Consider the following 17,205-nt stretch of genomic DNA (forward strand, 5'->3'; position numbering starts at 1 on the left):
GTTGAATTTGTTGATTAGCATCTTATTTATAATATTAGCTTAATACATGGTATTTGTATTTTTCTCTTTGTTCTTGTTTTTAATATCAATATTATACTACTTTTGAAAAATTAATTTGGTCACTATATTTTTTTCTACTCAAACAGTTTATATAGCAAGAAAATTATCTCTTCCTTAAAATTTGGGGGGAAAAAATCTATAAAATTATCTAGGCACAGAGCTTTTTGGGGAAGTAATTCTTTGATAAGTTTTCACTTGTTTCCATTGTTAATTTTTTAAAAAATTTCTTACATCAACTTTACCATTTATATCATTTTGGACAAACTAGTCTGAGTAAATTGCCCTTTTGCTGTATTATTATCTGCTTAAATTCTGGTAAAAATCTTATTCAGATATTAAAAAGTTGGATGAGTAGATATGAAAAGCCCCTACCTTACGTGGGTTCTGTTGAAATGTGAGGGGCTTGTCTGCTATCTTCACAGCCTCATTCTCTGACTTACAGGGGTGAGTAGATTTATTTAAATCTAATGAATATAAGCCAATCTGAATTGGCCAGAGGGAGGACATGGAAAGACTATAGTCCTTGATATTTATTGCCTCCAGAATGGATCTTGTTTCTGCCCTATATTAAAATTAATGCTATATATCATAGTATAATTTTATAGTATTTTAGTATACTTATTTATAAAATAATGTAATAAATATTAATATACTTTATATTAATAATTATATAACTTTTTAATTACAATTTAACACATATACCTATATTTTATTAATATGAATATTATAAATAAAGTTTATATTTATAAAATAAAATATATTTGAAGTAAAATGTATATAAACATGATAAAATATATATAAAATAAAATTTATGTCTGGAAACTATACCTTCTATGGTACAATACGATACTGAATGGATACAGAAAGGAAATTATAGATCTTAGTTGTTGGATAGAGTTTTGGGAAAGGTTATAGAATTCTGCCTGCCTCTGAAAATCGCAGGAGCTGGCCAGTTTTCTGTTTGATTCAACTCTTAGGGCTACAAGCTAGAAATAGAAGTTCCCAAAAATCTTTACTTTCTTCCTTCTTTAGTTTCATTACTTCTTAATGAATTCATATGTATTTCAAAGGGAAATTGAGACAAGTTTGAAGGAAAGCTATTATAATGATTTTAACCTGGAGTCAGCATTCTTTAATTTTTCAGATAGAGATTTTGTTCAAATTATCTTTATTAATATTTTTCTTATTGTTTCCACATATTTAAGCCCTTTTTAGTTGACTTACATGTAAAAAAATAAGTCAAAGTCATAATCCATTCTAAATTTGTTTCTCATGTTTTATACATGTTATATATCATGAAGAGTTTTGGTGTGGATACTGCTTTTGTTTTGACAACAAATTAGAGAGTACTTATATAAATTGCCATGATACAGGTAAGCAGTTAGTCAGAAAACAAAACATGTAGGTCTAAAACACTGGCAAATTAGCTCTTTATAAAAGAACATGTCCCATTCTGAAAACAAATTGTTACCTTATTATTGATGTTGAGTCTACATTAAGAGGTTTTCCATTTCCAAACAAAAGTACTAAACAATGTTGGAGAAACAAATAATCAAACAAAGTATAGTGGCTATAGTTTCCATCCTTTCATATTAGAAATACAAAAAGGGGAAAGATTTTATATTCATGACCCACTACTTTTATTTCTTACATGAATAACTGCATAGCTTTTGCAAATTCCAATTGGAAAGGTGAAGAATTTTAAAAGAAATAATTATAATTTTTTTTAGGTTCAACTATGCAGAAAATTGAATCTGGATATTGGGTCTATTAAGGCCCTGATGATAAGGCTTTTGGCAGTAGATGCTGTTTTGTCTTTAGGGAATGTACAACTATTCTAAGATCCCTGAGCCCTTCATAAGAGCCAAGGATATGTATCCTAAGACCTTCAGCACTTTTACTCAGATAATGTGCTCTCTGGGTCTTCCTTTTAAAAATCAGCTTCACGTGGATTGTGCTGCATCTACTATTCCTAAGTGGTTGTGATGCATCACTGTACTTTCCCTTAGGCTTAACAGCCATGTGCCATCTAGAATGAGATAATATTTTAATAAATATTTTTGCTGTGTATAACTTTTATCAAACATCTATCTTTTGAGGTTATTAATCCTTTTAAGATAAAGTTTTCTTAAGTCCATACAATAAGGTAAGTGTCATTATTAATATGATGTAAAAGTTGGATGAGCTACAGGACCTTAGCTCATGATTAATGACAGAACTCGGAAAGTAGGTGAAGTGAATCTAATATATGTCTCTACGGAAAGATTCTACAGCCCTGCATGATTTACGAGTCAGTAGCTGTTGGTAACTTGTAAAGGATACAAAACCAAGCTCAGGGAAAGCAAACATTCAGAATGAAATCCAACAGAAAAAAATAAATTTATTTGTACTTGTATACTTTGGCAACCTGGTTGTCTAAAAAAGTTGAATATTGTGTGTATATTAAAAATCTTCTTTCTTTTTAATTGTTTAGATTTGAAAAGAGCCAATTCTAAACCACAGATATACAAGAAGGCCATTTTCTCAAACAAGAGTCACCCTTTAACAGTAAGTAAACTCAGAATTTATTATATTAAATGATCTAAAGAATACCTTTTTTTAATAACATGAAAAGTCTTCACAGTATTTTGTTGTAAAATTTCTTAGAGAGCTTTTATTTTGACTATCAGAATACTTTCTACTTTATAATTTACCAGTCAATTGAGGGAGAGCACAGAAATATATTGTCTAAGACAAAACAAAGATAAGAAAGTGACATAGAAGTTGAGAAATAACTCATATCCTTAGAAATAAGTCTCAAATATAATTATATTATTTTGGGTTCCTGTGATACTTATAATTAAATAAAGATAAAAATTAAAATACTTTGCCTGGTTCCCTATAGGCCATGCAACCATGATTCCTGGTCACAAAGAAGAAAGTATCCAGTATCCAAATACTCAAGTTCCAGCTCCCAAAGGTCAAAGCTGGAATAATTTGAACAATAAAATAAATAATCATAGAATTAGATTATAGCTCTCCCATATAATATATATATATATATATATATATATATATATATATATATATATTCATGATTCCATACTGATATCAATAAATGCTGAATAAATAAAGAAATGGAAAGAGAACTTTTCCTTACAGAGGAATTTAAATTAATAAACATAAAAGGAATAAGGGAAATAGAAAATTGCCACTAAAGAACCGCAGTAATAATTGCGCAGGCAAGATGAATACTAAAATTGATTAAAGTGTAAGGTGAAACTGAGTATGTGCATAACCTCAAAGTATCTCCCCCCCCCCCAAAAAAAAAATATTTATTAACTACAAAGGGAAAAATAGTGTCTTTACAGGGGGAATCCTGGCAGACACCACCTTAACCAGGTGATTAAGGTTAATATTGCAGTAATAAGATATACTGAGCTCATACCCCCTGAAAAGGGCACATCATGCCTTTGTTATTCTTCTAAAAAAATCCATAACCTCTTCCTAGCTGGTTTAACTCGGTGGATAGAGCATCAGTCTGCGGAGTGAAGGGTCCCAAGTTCAATTGTGGTCAAGGGCACGTGCCCAGGTTGCAGACTTGATCCTGAGTAGGTGGTGTGCAGGAGGCAACCAATCAATGCTTCTCTCATCATTGATGTTTCTATCTCTCTCTCCCTCTCCTTTCCTTTCTGATATCAATAAAAACATATTTTTAAAAAATCCATAACCTCAACTGAATCATGAGAAAAACCTTAGACAAACCTAAATGGAGAGACATTCTGTAAAATAACCTGACTAGCATTCTTTTTTCTTTTTTCAAAAAACTTAAAAAATATATTTTTATTGATTTCAGAGAGGAAGGGAGAGGGAGAGAGAGATAGAAACATAAATGATGAGAGAGAATCATCGATTGGATGACTCCTGCAGGACCCACACTGGGGATTGAGCATGTGCCCTGACTGGGAATCTGAACCATGACCTCCTGGTTTATAGGTTGATGCTCAACTACTGAGCCATGCCAGCCAGGACTGACCAGCATTCTTTAACAGTGTCAGGAGCATAAAAGACAAGTAAAGACAGAAGACAGAACTGTACATTACATATATGCAGTATTTCATATATCACTTATACCTCAATAAAGCTGTTTTAAAAAAAAAAAAAAGACCGAGGAACTGCCACAGATTTGAAGGAGAATTAGGAGACATGAAACAAATGTAATGTGTGATCCTAGATTGGGTCCTAGAACTGAGAAAGGACATTAATGGAAAAAAACTGGTGACATCTAAGCAAAGTAGCTTATAGTAGTGTGCCAGTGTTAATATATTAGTTTTGATCACTGTACTATGGTCGTAATATGTAATGTAACAGTAGAGGCATCTAGATGAAGGGTACATGGGAACTCTACTATCTTTGCACCTTTTCTGTAAGCCTCAAATTATTTCCAAATTAAAAAATTCTTTAGAAATAATATTGGAGTCACTAAATAATAATTCTTAAATTAGATTTTCACTGATTTATAGAGTGAGTTTCTGTTTGTTTACAAATCTTAGAACAGGGAGAAGCAGGGGCATTGTTTTCATCAAGAGTATCCTTTGAGCTGAAACCAGTTTGGCTCAGTGGATAGAGCGTCAGCCTGCGGACTGAAGGGTCCCAGGTTCGATTCCGGTCAAGGGCATGTACCTTGGTTGCGGGCACATCCCCAATAGGAGATGTGCAGGAGGCAGCTGATCAATGTTTCTCTCTCATCGATGTTTCTGGCTCTGTACTCTCTCCCTTCCTCTCTGTAAAAAATCAATAAAATATATTAAAAAAAAAAAAAAAGAGTATCCTTTGAGCTGTGTTTCTTAATTCTGTCCATATGCTGCCATCCTTACCCCTGCAAGTTTGATCTCCACTTAATACCTCTGGTCTCTTGGAAAACCTATGAGTGGGAAAATTCCACAAGATTTTGCCTCCTTGGGAACCACCTCTTAGCCAAGTTTTTAGTTGGTGATAAGCAGTGTCTGATTTGAATGTTCAAACCAAAACTGTGAAAGTATTTAGATCTCATGAATAATCTCTTGATCCACCAGTCTTCATTACCCAAGACAGCATTTGAACAAGAACTTAGAATTAGTAGTCTTATATTTAAATAGTGAAGATGAGAGAATATCATATTACTTTTAGGTAAAATGTCTGGGAATTCAGTAAATACAAATAGTACTGAGCGAACTTTGTTTCTTAAAGGAAATCAATAGCAGCATTGAGTTTGCTTAGAAAATCAGTTTAAGTTTAGAAAAACCTAAAGCCACTTTAAATCCAAACATGAAGCTCTTGAAAGATGAAGTAAGTGGCAAGTATGTACTTTGGCATCTGAAAATCAGTATTTGGTTTGAATTTTGTCTGGGCATGAAAAATGAAATGCTAAGTATTAGGAATTCTTCCCCAGATTTTTTGCCGGTCTCTTGTGTGTTCAACCAATTTAGTAAATCACACTATTTCATAGATTTTAGGTGAAACAAGAACAGAAGTTGTACCTAGAGTAGTCAAATTCATAGAGACACAAAGTAGAATGGTGGCTATCAGGGGTGAGTTGGAGAGTTAGTGTTTGATGAGTATAGTTTCAGTTTGGGAAGATGAAAAAGTTCTGGAGCTGGATAGTGGTGATGGTTACAAAACATTGTGAATGTACTTAATGCCACAGAACTGTACATTTAAAAATGATTAAGATGGTAAATTTTTGTTATCTATATTTTACCACATTTTTAGAGTAAAAAAGAAACAACAGAAGTCTTCAGCAGTTACATTTTGCTTCTTTGCTAGGGTGCCCAGTTATGAGAAGAATCTCTGCCTGTGAACATTTATCCTTAGGAATATATATATATTTTTTTTTAATCTAGAGATGATTCCCCAGACATCATTTTCCAACTGGTAGTTTAAATGGCTCCTATATCATAAATTGTGCAAATAAAAAGAAACGTGGTACACAGGAAACAGTAGAGCTGGGGTGGTTGGGTTATTTGTGGAGTTAATTTATAACTAAGACAAATGAATCTATAAAAAGAAGAAAAATCCCATAAGAAATATGTTAACTGATGGTAAGGGAGAAAAAAGAGTTTAGATAAAAGATATCTGAACTTGTTTGGTCCCAGTGATTTTATGGCTGAAGAATTCAATTATAGGTGTACTGGGTGGAGCAAATCACAATTCTGTAAATTACTGATAGGACATAACGATCTTTATCATTTTCTGTATGTGCTCACATGCAGAGTTCAGTCTAGCTCTCTGTAAATAGACTCTCAGCCTACCTATACTGCTATGTACGAATTCAGGGCTTCAGGATTAGAACATAGATAATGTTTACTTTTAAAACCTTAGAAGCAGGTAGGTGATACATTTAGAAATAAGATTAGGAACTAGAACAAAATGACTTTTGCTTTTGAATTTTGGCCATTGGATTTGTCTCATTTTACATTAAATCTTTTTAAGACATTTTTATTACTGAAAACTTGTGAAAATATTTTTTTTTTAAAAAAAATACACAATCACATATAAACTACTACTTCTTAAAATCAAAAGACCTATCTCTCGTACAGGCAGGTATGTTCTTTGGCATCTGAAAATGAGTATTTGGTCTGAATTTTAAGTGTTAGGCATGAAAAATGAAATGCTAAGTGGCTTTAAGTGATTTTAAACTACTTCTGCTTAGTTTCTTACAGTCCTTGTTAGCATGTTTACATTTTTTACTTAATGACAGTTATAGTACATGTAGCATTTTTGCTTCTTTCACTGTTAGATCATTTAAATCTCTGTGTCCACTTAGCTTTTAAATTTGTCATAATGGCAGCATGATAGTTAATCTTAGTGATATCACATAATTTACTAAGCAGTTTTAGGTAGTTTTTTATTACTATACAATTACTATTTATTCTAATATCATTACATATAGTGAATATCTTCATGCACATATTTCACTTTTTAAAAATTATTTTCTTTAGCTAAATCGCTGAAAGAGAAGTTTCTATGTCAAAGAGTTTAAGCAACTATATTACTCTTGCATTATTCGTTTTTATGACATTTCAAATTACTCTAAGGATATATTAGTAGCAAAATGAATAAAAACTTATTTCCAAAGCATACATGATTCCTATTTATTTAAATATATTATTTTTTAGCCAAGGATTTGTATGTGTTACAGTGAGATGAAAATAGAGAGGAGTTTCACCAATTACTTAGATATCAGAAAAATATGGGATTTTTGATGGTTTTGGGGTCGGGTGAAAAAAACCTATTTAATTGCAGGGAAGTTGTAGATTATTTCCTAAGGCTGTGTCAAATTTAAATAAAATATAAAGACTGTGCTGTGGGTGCCTCATGGCCTTTAAGTCCACACCTTGCTAGCTGTTAGAAAGGAATGACTGCTTTAAAAATACAGCTTAAACAAAATAGGACGTCCAGAGCGTTGTATACAATCCAGCTTTTTAAAATATTAAGTTAAAGATTTTAATTTGTGATTTAAATATTTGAGGGGAATATTAATTTTAGAATAAAGATATAACAGAAAATTTGAATATACAAAATTATGTGGTTAAATATACTACAATAAGTAGGGAAAGATTATGGGTAATTGTCATTTTTTAAATTCTAAACTTTCATTTGAGGATTAAGTTACAGTTAATGACATGAAATAGAAATAACAGCTTTTAACTTTAGTACAGTATATTGTATTTTTAAATATCAAATAAGAAATGTAATAACAATAAAGATCATTTTAAAGAAAGAAATGATCTATAATCTTAATATCCTTATCCGAACTATTTTAATTTCTACAAGTTACCTTCCAGTTCTGAATACATATATACACACATATTTTTATAAGTCTGTGTAGTGTTTGAGAAAGTGAATACATTGCAATCCCTGACCCTCAATGTCTATAAAATTAAGGGATTTCAACAAACGACCTCTAATCTCTTAATGACTTCTAATCTTTTAAATAACTTTAAATATTTTTTGATTCAAAAACAATGTTTTAAAACCTAGCTTTGTCTAGTAAACTACATAATATTTTCTGGAAAAATGTATAAGTCCATCAAAATGGGCACTATTTTTACTTAAAAATGTCATTCACAACTATAAAATGTAGAGGATTAATTCCTAAAAATTAAGCCTAAAAGAAAAACTTCTGTGATATAGAAACTATGAATTAGCAGTTTGTTAAACTGTAGAATGCATGGTAGGGGGAGAGGTTTGATTATTTAAGATTCTTGAGTAATAATTTAAATAAAGCAGTGTTCTCAAAGTAGTAATTTTAATAAAGCCTAATGTACATGTATGTCTGATAAGAGGATACAAAAAATTTTGGTGATTACTTAATTTTCATTGATATGCCACACTTTTATTCTCATAAGAGGAAAATTTTTTAAATCCTTTCATAATTTTTTAATTTTAATGTTTTCATTAGCTAGCACTATGTAAAATTATTGATTTTTTGGCACCTAATTAGACTAGTTAGAAAAAATGTGCATATCTTCATTATCTCCCCTTCCACAATTTTGTTTACATTTTTTAAAAAATTGCTAATAATGAGCTCTGTAGTCCTAGCTATAGCATGCGTAATTCTTTGAATATCTCCAGTAACTCATATGTTACAAATATAATGTGCATAAATTCTACCACTATATCATATAGTAAGAGGTTAATAATTGGAAGCCACTATTATTCCATGGAACATAAGTGAAGCAACTATGATCTCCTTCATGTTATTTTAATTTTTTTCTCTTTACCCTCATTAATTCCTTGTCTTTCAGTCTAGATCCTGTGATCTGAAGTCATTTAAATTATTAAAAGTTTGATATTTTTAAACTTTTATACTCCCAGTAGACAGGATATAGGAAATTTAGTGACGTAAATTCTTTAATAATCTTTAAAAGTCATAAGACTTGTTAGCTGTGACTAGAAACAATTAGGAATAAATTTCAGGGAAATACCATAATGGCATGGCTTTCCTCTCAAACCCAAGGAATACGTACTGTGGTCTTAAGATTTTAGTTTCATCATCATCATAGAAATATATGTTTCCCTAAGTTTACTCACTATAATTTGTGATTACTATTTTTCTTATCTGCGAAGGAAGTACAACAGCTCCCACTGGGGAAATACCATGTTAAGTCAATCCTAAAATAAGAAATCTAAGGGAAAGGTCACATCCTAATAACTTGTGCAAATCTAAATTCCCATGGAGCTTTAAAATTATTTTGTAGGAGTGGAGTATTAACAACGTGTTGTTGAACCTCTTCCAGATAGTGTCGTAAAATTGAGAGCACTTTTGTGTACAGAAGTAACCACTGAAATATAAATGCAGTTGACACGATCTAATTTTTTTTAGCAATCTATTGAAAAACCAGAGAAATATGCCATGACTAATAAACCACAAAATATTTTTTGTTACTTTCAGTGGAAATATCAGGAGTATTACTCAAGAAATATTATAATAATTATCAATTTCCTTATCTGTTAAGATATTTATTGTGAGAATCAAAAAATGAAATATACAAAGGGTGTAGAAAAATTTTACAGAATTATATATCTTTAAGAGATTACTACAATAATTGCCTTTAATTTTTATATTTTCTAAATGAAGACATCAAAATATACAGAGGACAAGTAATTTATTCTCTCCCACTCAAGCTAAAAGTCACCAATACACCCTTACAGTTTTCTACTCACTGACCAATCCAAGCCATTCTTTTCTTTTTAAAATATATTTTTATTGATTTCAGAGAGGGAAGGAGAGGAAAAGAGAGATAGAACCATCAATGATGAGAGAGAATAATTGATCAGCTTCCTCCTGCATGTCCCCTACTGGGGATCAAGCCCTTAATCTGGGTTTGTGCCCTGACTGGGAATCAAAGGTCAATGCTCAACCTCTAAGACACAGGCCAGGCCCAAGTCATTCTTTAAGAGGGTGGGATTTGAGTGGAAGCTGTTCCATCATGGTGAGTATAACATTTTGCCAAAAGGATTGATTGTTTTCTAGAACATACTAATCTTTTTTTGAACATGTGTTATTGGAACACAGTCTTGAATACTTATTTATTTATTTATTGCTTTAGAAAATGTACATCTTTATTCCTTAGATTCTACTTTCTTATTACTAAAAGTAGAGCTGAATTGTTTTTTGCCTTATTGATCTACTGCTATTAATTTTCTTAATAATGATTATGTGTTTTGAGTATTTCAAGGATTTTATAAGAACATTGGAGGCCCAGTGCCCGAAATTCGTGCACTTGGGGGAGTGGTCCCCCAGCCCGCCTGTGCCCTCTTGCAGTCTGGGAGCCCTCAGGGGATGTCCAACTGATGGCTTAAGCCCACTTCCGGCAGTCAGATATTCTGAGTGCTGCCACTGAGGCAGGAGAGGCTTCCGCCACCGCCACTGCGCTCACTACCCATGAGCCTGGCTCAGGACTTCTGGCTGAGTGAGGCTCCCCCTGTGGGAGTGCACTGACCACCAGGGGGCAGCTCCTGCGTTGAGCATCTACCCCATGGTGGTCAGTGCACATCATAGTGACCAGTCGTTCCCCGTTCAGTCGATTTGCATATTAGCCTTTTATTATATAGGACTAGAGGCCCGGTGCACAAAAATTTGTGCACTCGGGGGGGAGGGGGGTCCCTCAGCCTGGCCTGTGCCCTCTCGCAGTCTGGGACCCCTTGGGAGATAACGACCTGCTGGCTTAGGCCTGCTCCTGGGTGGAAGAGGGCAGGCCCAATCCCTAGGTGCAGCCCCTGGTCGGGCTCAGAGCAGGGCCAATTGGGGAGTTGGGGCGCCGCCCCCTGTCATGCACAGAGCAGGGCGGATCAGGAGGTTGTGATGCCACCCTCAGTCACACTCAGGGTAGGGCCAATTGGGGGGTTGGGGCACCGCCCCCGTCACACTCAAGGCAGGGTTGATGGGGAGGTTGCGGCGCCACCCCCTGTCACGCACAGAGCAGGGCCCATCAGGGGGTTGAGGAGCTCTCCCCTGTCACTCACAGAGTAGGGCCAATAGGGGAGTTGGGGCACCGCCCCCTGTCACACACAGAGCAGGGCGGATCAGGGGGTTGGGGCGCTGCCCTCTATCACCCACAGAGCAGGGCCGATCAGGAGGTTGGGGCACCGCCACTGTCACACTCAGGGCAGGGCCGATGTGGAGGTTATGTCTCTACCCCATCACACACAGAGCAGGGCCCGTGGGGGGGGGGGGGGTTGGGGTGTCGCACCCTGTCACACACAGAGCAGGGCCGATCAGGGGGTTGGGGCGCCCCACCCTGTCACACACAGAGCCGCAGGGTGATCAGGGGGTTGGGGAGCTCCCCCGTATCAGGCACAGAGCAGGGCTGATCAGGAGGTTGAGGCGCCTTCCCCTGTCACGAACAGAGCAGGGCGGATAGGGAGGTTGTGGCCCCGCCCCCTGTCACACACAGAGCCGCAGGGCGATCAGGGGGTTTGGGCGCTGCCCCCTGTCACGCTGATCCCGGTGCGGGAGGCCTCTCGGCTCCGCTGATCCCAGTGCTGGGAGGCATATTACCCTTTTACTATATAGGATAGAGGCCTGGTGCATGGGTGGGGCTGGCTGGTTTGCCCTGAAGGGTGTCCTGGATCAGGGTGGGGGTCCCCACTGGGGTGCCTGGCCAGCCTGGGTGAGGGGATGACGGCTGTTTGCAGATGGTCACACACCCTTCAGGGTGGGGGGTCCCCACTGGGGTGCCTGGCCAGTCTGGGTGAGGGGCTGAGGGCTGTTTTCAGGCTGGCAGGTGACTGAAGCTCCCAACTGCTCCTTTTTTTCTTTTTTTTTTTTTTATTCTGGGCCAGCTTTAGCTCTGGCTCCAGCTCTGATGCCTCTGCTGCTGAAAGCAGGTATCTGGTTTGTTTGGGTTCTATAATCGAAACACTGTATCAACTCCAGCTCTGAGATCCTGGCCAGCTGAAAGCAGGTTTCTGGGGTTTTGTTTAGCTTCTATATTTGTTACAATGTTTCAAACTGCAAGCTCAGAAGCCAGCAAGGTAGGCGGGGAACGTTGGAGTCCTCTGTCACTGAAGCAAGCAAGACTCATGTTCGCTTCCAGCTGCCTGGCTGCTGGCCACCATCTTGGCTGGCAGTTAATTTGCATATCGCCCTGATTAGCCAATGGGAAGGGTAGCGGTCGAACCCTAATTACTATGTTTCTCTGTTATTAGATAGGATACCTGGGTAGCTTCCTATGGAGACCCAATCTGTAGCAAGCCATTTATTGGAATTAATTAGATATTTATGCATTTAGTTATTTCAGTTTCACAATAATGTATTGCCACACAATAAGAAATATAATTTGCTTAAATTCTTACCATTGTGATAAGTTCAAAGAATTTCTGCAACTATTCAATATCTTACTCAGGAAAAACATTAAAATTCTTCATTATATATGTTAGTTCATTTTTTTAATTTTATTTTATGCACCAACATGAAAAAGGTGAAATGTAACAGATCTATATCCAAACAAATATTCACCAGAGAAAGTGCTAAGTGGAAGCAAACACACTTTTAAAAATGTAATGCCTCTGTGTCTGACAAAATAGACTAACTTCCTTTAAGTTCCAATCCTTTTTAAAAAGTAACTGACCTGGGATGAATGATGGCTGGAATGTGGTGGAGTGACCTGACTTTCATCCTCAGTGATACATGAAAGTTAAAAAAAAATGTTGCCCACTTCTGTTCTCAATTTATGGAGTAACTTTTTATCCACCAGACTTTGGAATAAAAGTAATAGCAACAGTAAGAGTCTAAGATGAGTAAATTATTTGTACACTTCTGATCTCTGATGCCAAAAGTGGGGGGGCGGGAGATCTTTTTATATATGAACCAACCAGTTTATTTCCATTGTGGGTTGTTCTTTTTGTTGTTGTTGTTGTTTAGTTCAGATTTTCTGTATTCCTCACTTGAGTTAGAGATTGTCCTCTGACTCAACAGTCTACCATTTTCAGTTTGTCCTCCCAGTTGGCAGAGTTATCTTTCTAAAACACACTGTGTTTACATTTCACCCCTCTTTCAGGGAGCATTAGAGACTTTGTGGTCAGCCTCAATCTATTTACTATCACAAATATTATGGTTAAGCCAAACCGGCTGCTCTGTGTTCCTCTCACAACATTTGGTTCATGACTGGAATGTGCCAATCATCATATATTGTTGTTGATTTTTATAGTTTATGGAGTGAGTTTCTTAAGAACAGAGACTGTTTTCTGGGTATCCCTAGTACTTAATACAATTTCTAGCAAATATTATAAAAGTAATAAAACTGTAATGCTATTGAAATTAAATGATTCAGATATACTTTTATTTCTACTAATTAAGCATAGTGTTATTAGCAGTCTTGCCTAAATATTATTTTTTAAACTTGCCAACTACAGATGCAAAGCATGGTATAAAATTGAATTATATTAAGAGTTTTCATGATATAATATGTATTTAAAATTTTATAAATTTAACCTTTGCATGGGCTTTTTATCAAATGTTGAAAATGAATTCATAAAAGCACATAGGTACCTTATCAGCTACTTCTTCTATAATTTGAGGGTGACACATATTCAGTTTACAGACTAATTATGTCTTTTCAACTTTCTATAGCATCTGAAGCAGGGCTTATAAGTCAAGTAAAGGGCAATAATAGTTATTTATACTGAGATTTCTTTTGCTCCTATTTGTATATGTTATTTATTAAATAAATACTTATTGAGCTACTTTTATATATCCAGCAGTGTTCTAGACAAAATAGTATTATGAGATATTCTTGATCACAGTCTTGTCGCAAAGACAAAGATAATACACACAACACATGAAAGAATTAAATAATAGAGCAGGGCAATGTGTCACTGAGGAAAAATATTTAGTAAAAGTTCATAGAAGACACACATGAAGAGTTGGAATAGTCAGCAGTTGTTTGATGAATGGTTGTACCTGAGCTGAACCCTGAAAGTAAAGATATGAATACATGAGAAGGGAGAAGACGGAAACTTTAAACATGAGGAATATTATGGGGAAAAAATTTCAAGATATCAATGGGCATGTTGTATTCTACAATCAGTGGCATATTCACATAGGGAGAGGACAAGGGCTAACTTTGGATACAAAGTCCATGTGGAACGTGGACTTTGTCTAGGAGGCATTAGAGAACTTGAAGAATTGGGGGTTGGGAAGTGGTATGATAAAAGCAGCTCTGTTTGGAATGGGCAAGTGAGAGAGATATTTTGATAACTTATTTGGTGACTGAATAAAGAGAGTGAAAGAAAAAGAAGAATAAAACTGAACTTTTGGTTGACGTAGAGTGATAGAGATATTAAAAGAAATATAAAAATAAATAAATAAAAGATATATGGAAGACAGATTCTTTTTGGAGAAGAAAGATGAATTTGATTTCAGACTTGTTGAATTTGAAATGAAGGTGGAATATCTCAGTAGAAATATCCCAGAGAGATGTGAAGATATGGGACCAAACCTTGATTCAGAGGTCAGAACTAGATTTGTTGATTTGGGCCCAGTTAGCATGGAGTAAAGAATGTGTTGAAAGCTGAAGTCTTAAGGAACAACATAAAGGTAAAGTTTAAAAGAGGAAGATAGATCTATTTTTAATATTTTGAGGAACTTCCATATTTTATTCCATAGCGGCTAAGCCAATTTACATTCCCACCAACAGTACACAAGGGTTCCCTGTTTCCCACATCCTTGTTATCTATTGTCTTCTTTTTTTTAATTTATCTTTATTGTTGAAAGTATTACAGATGTCCCCTCTTTTTCCCCCTATTGACCACTCTTCTCCCCACTCCCACCCCCTCACCAGGCCTTCACTTATTATCTCTTATCTTCTTAATGATAGGTGTCCTAACAGGTGTTAAGTGATATCTCATTGTAGTTTTTATTTGTATTTCCCTAATAATTAGTGATGAGCTGCTTTTCATGTACCTGTTGGCCATTGGTTGTCTTCTTTGGGAAAATGTCTATTTAGTTCCTCTGTCTACTTTTTAAATGGATTTTTTTTTGGGGGGGGGGGTGATTGTTGTTGCTATTGAGTTGTATGAGTTCTTTATATATTTTGGATATTAACCCATTATCCAATAAATAACTTTGCAAAAATTTTATCCCATTCTGTAGGTTGCCTTTACATTTTGTTAATTGTTTCTTTTAGTGGTTGGAATAATTAAGTTCTAGTATCTTAGCAAGTTTGATAATTATAATACAACTAAAGGCCCAATGCACAAAATTCGTGCAAGAGTAGGCCTTCCTTCCCCTGGCTACTGGCTGCCGGCTGCCAACTGCTGGTACTGGCTTCCCTCTGGCACTCAGGACCTGGGCTTCCCTTGCAGCCCCGGCTTCATCCAGAAGGTCGTCCAGAAGGACATCTGGTCTAATTAGCAGATTACGCTTTTATTATTAAGGATATTGTTGTCTAGATTTACCATATTGTGCATTAGAGCTCTAGGACTTATTTACTACCCATTGAAAGTTTGTATGTACCCTTAAACAGCATTTGTCCTGTCCCCCTATCCCTGGTAACCACATTTTATTTTGCTTTTACAAGTTTGGCTTTTTAATCCAAGGGGACACTTTGCATATTAGGCATATATATATATATATATATATATATATATATATATATATAATTTTTTTTTACACGTTTGGCTTTTTTAGATTTCATATATAAGTGAGATAATAAAGTACTTGACATTCTCTTTTGACTTATCTCACTTATTCTCTCTCATCATTGATGTGTTCTCTCAGCATGATGTGTTCAAGGTTCATCATGTTGTCCTAAATGGCAGGGTGTCCTTCTTTCTCATGGCTAAATAATATTCCATTGTGTGCGTATATACATATACCACATCTTCTTTATTTGTCTGTCCTAGTTATTTCCATCTCTTGGCTATTGAGAATAGTGATGCAGTAAACATGGGAGTGCATATCCTGTTTTCATTTCCTTTGGATATATACCCAGAGTGGAATTTCTGGATCATATCGTGGAAATGATAATTATGCAGTATGATTGAGGGGCTAAATATGCTACAGTGGCAATTATATTATCCTGTATAATAAAAGCCTAATATACTAAGTGTCTGATCGGCTGGTTGGCCGTTCAATTAATCAAACCGTAATATACTAATGATATGCTAAGGCCGCTCAACTGCTTGCTATGACATACACTGACCACCAGGAGGCAGACAGTCGACAACCAGTCACTATGACGTGCCCTGACCACCAGGGGGAAGATGCTGCAACTGGTCGGTTAGCATGCTGCTGGGGTCCAGCCAATCAGGACTGGGCAAAATGGGCCAGACATGCCCTGGAGCCCTCCTACTGTCCATCCCCAGTTGGCTAACCTCCCGTGTCCCTCCCCGGCCCTGATCGTGCACCGATGGGGTCTCTCAGCCTGGCCTGCACCCTCTCACAATACAGGGCCCCACAGGGAATGATAGAGAGCCAGTTTCGGCCCGATCCCACAGGCCAGGCCGAGGGACCCCACTGGTGCACGAATTTATGCACTGGGCCTCTAGTAGTATATAAGTATATCAAATTAACATGTTGTACAGCTTAAATTTATACGATGTTATATGTCAAATATATTTCAATTTAAAAAAGGAAGATGAGAGAGTAGAAAAATAGTATCATTGATGCCAGATGAGAAGAATTTTAAGAAAAGGAAAAGGAGACCTAGTTGGTTTGGCTCAGTAGATAGAGTGTCAGCCTATGGACTGAAGGGTCCCAGGTCCAATTCTGGTCAAGGGCACATGCAGCCATTGATCAGAACTTGCCTCTCTTTCTCTCCTGGCCTGGCCAACAGCCGTGCCTCCATTTCTCTCCAGGCCTCCACCGGGGCTGCTGATCAGCCCTTCCTTTCTGATCAGGCCCCATTGATAGGCCCAGAGATGCTGACTGGCATAGAAACTGACCAATCAGAACCAAATCTGGGTCCACTGTGAGGGGCCAATGGCTGTGTAGGAGGCAGAGATTTTGATGCTGACTGGCATAGGAACTGACCAATCAGAACCAAATTGGCTGGCAGAGGAGGGCAGTTGGGAGCGAGATCAGGCTGGCAAGGGAGGGCAGTTAGGGGCAATCAGGTAGGCAGAGGCAGTTAGGGGCGATCAGGCCAGGAGGGGAGAGCAGTTAGGGGCAAGATCAGG

General features: G+C 36.4%; 1 protein-coding gene across 2 annotated transcripts in view; it reads left to right on the top strand.

The window, feature by feature from the left end:
• PPARG (peroxisome proliferator activated receptor gamma) overlaps nucleotides 1-17,205 on the top strand; it is a 135,053-nt gene that overhangs the window by 20,216 nt on the left and 97,632 nt on the right. For both annotated transcript variants that reach the window (XM_036332213.1, XM_036332212.1), the window contains exon 2: nucleotides 2,534-2,607. The gene's annotated coding sequence lies outside the window, so the exon portion shown is untranslated. The remainder of the gene's footprint in view (nucleotides 1-2,533; nucleotides 2,608-17,205) is intronic.

Source organism: Myotis myotis, unplaced genomic scaffold (genome assembly GCF_014108235.1).
Source record: "Myotis myotis isolate mMyoMyo1 unplaced genomic scaffold, mMyoMyo1.p scaffold_m19_p_13, whole genome shotgun sequence".
In the NCBI taxonomy this organism is placed as follows: Eukaryota; Metazoa; Chordata; class Mammalia; order Chiroptera; family Vespertilionidae; genus Myotis; species Myotis myotis.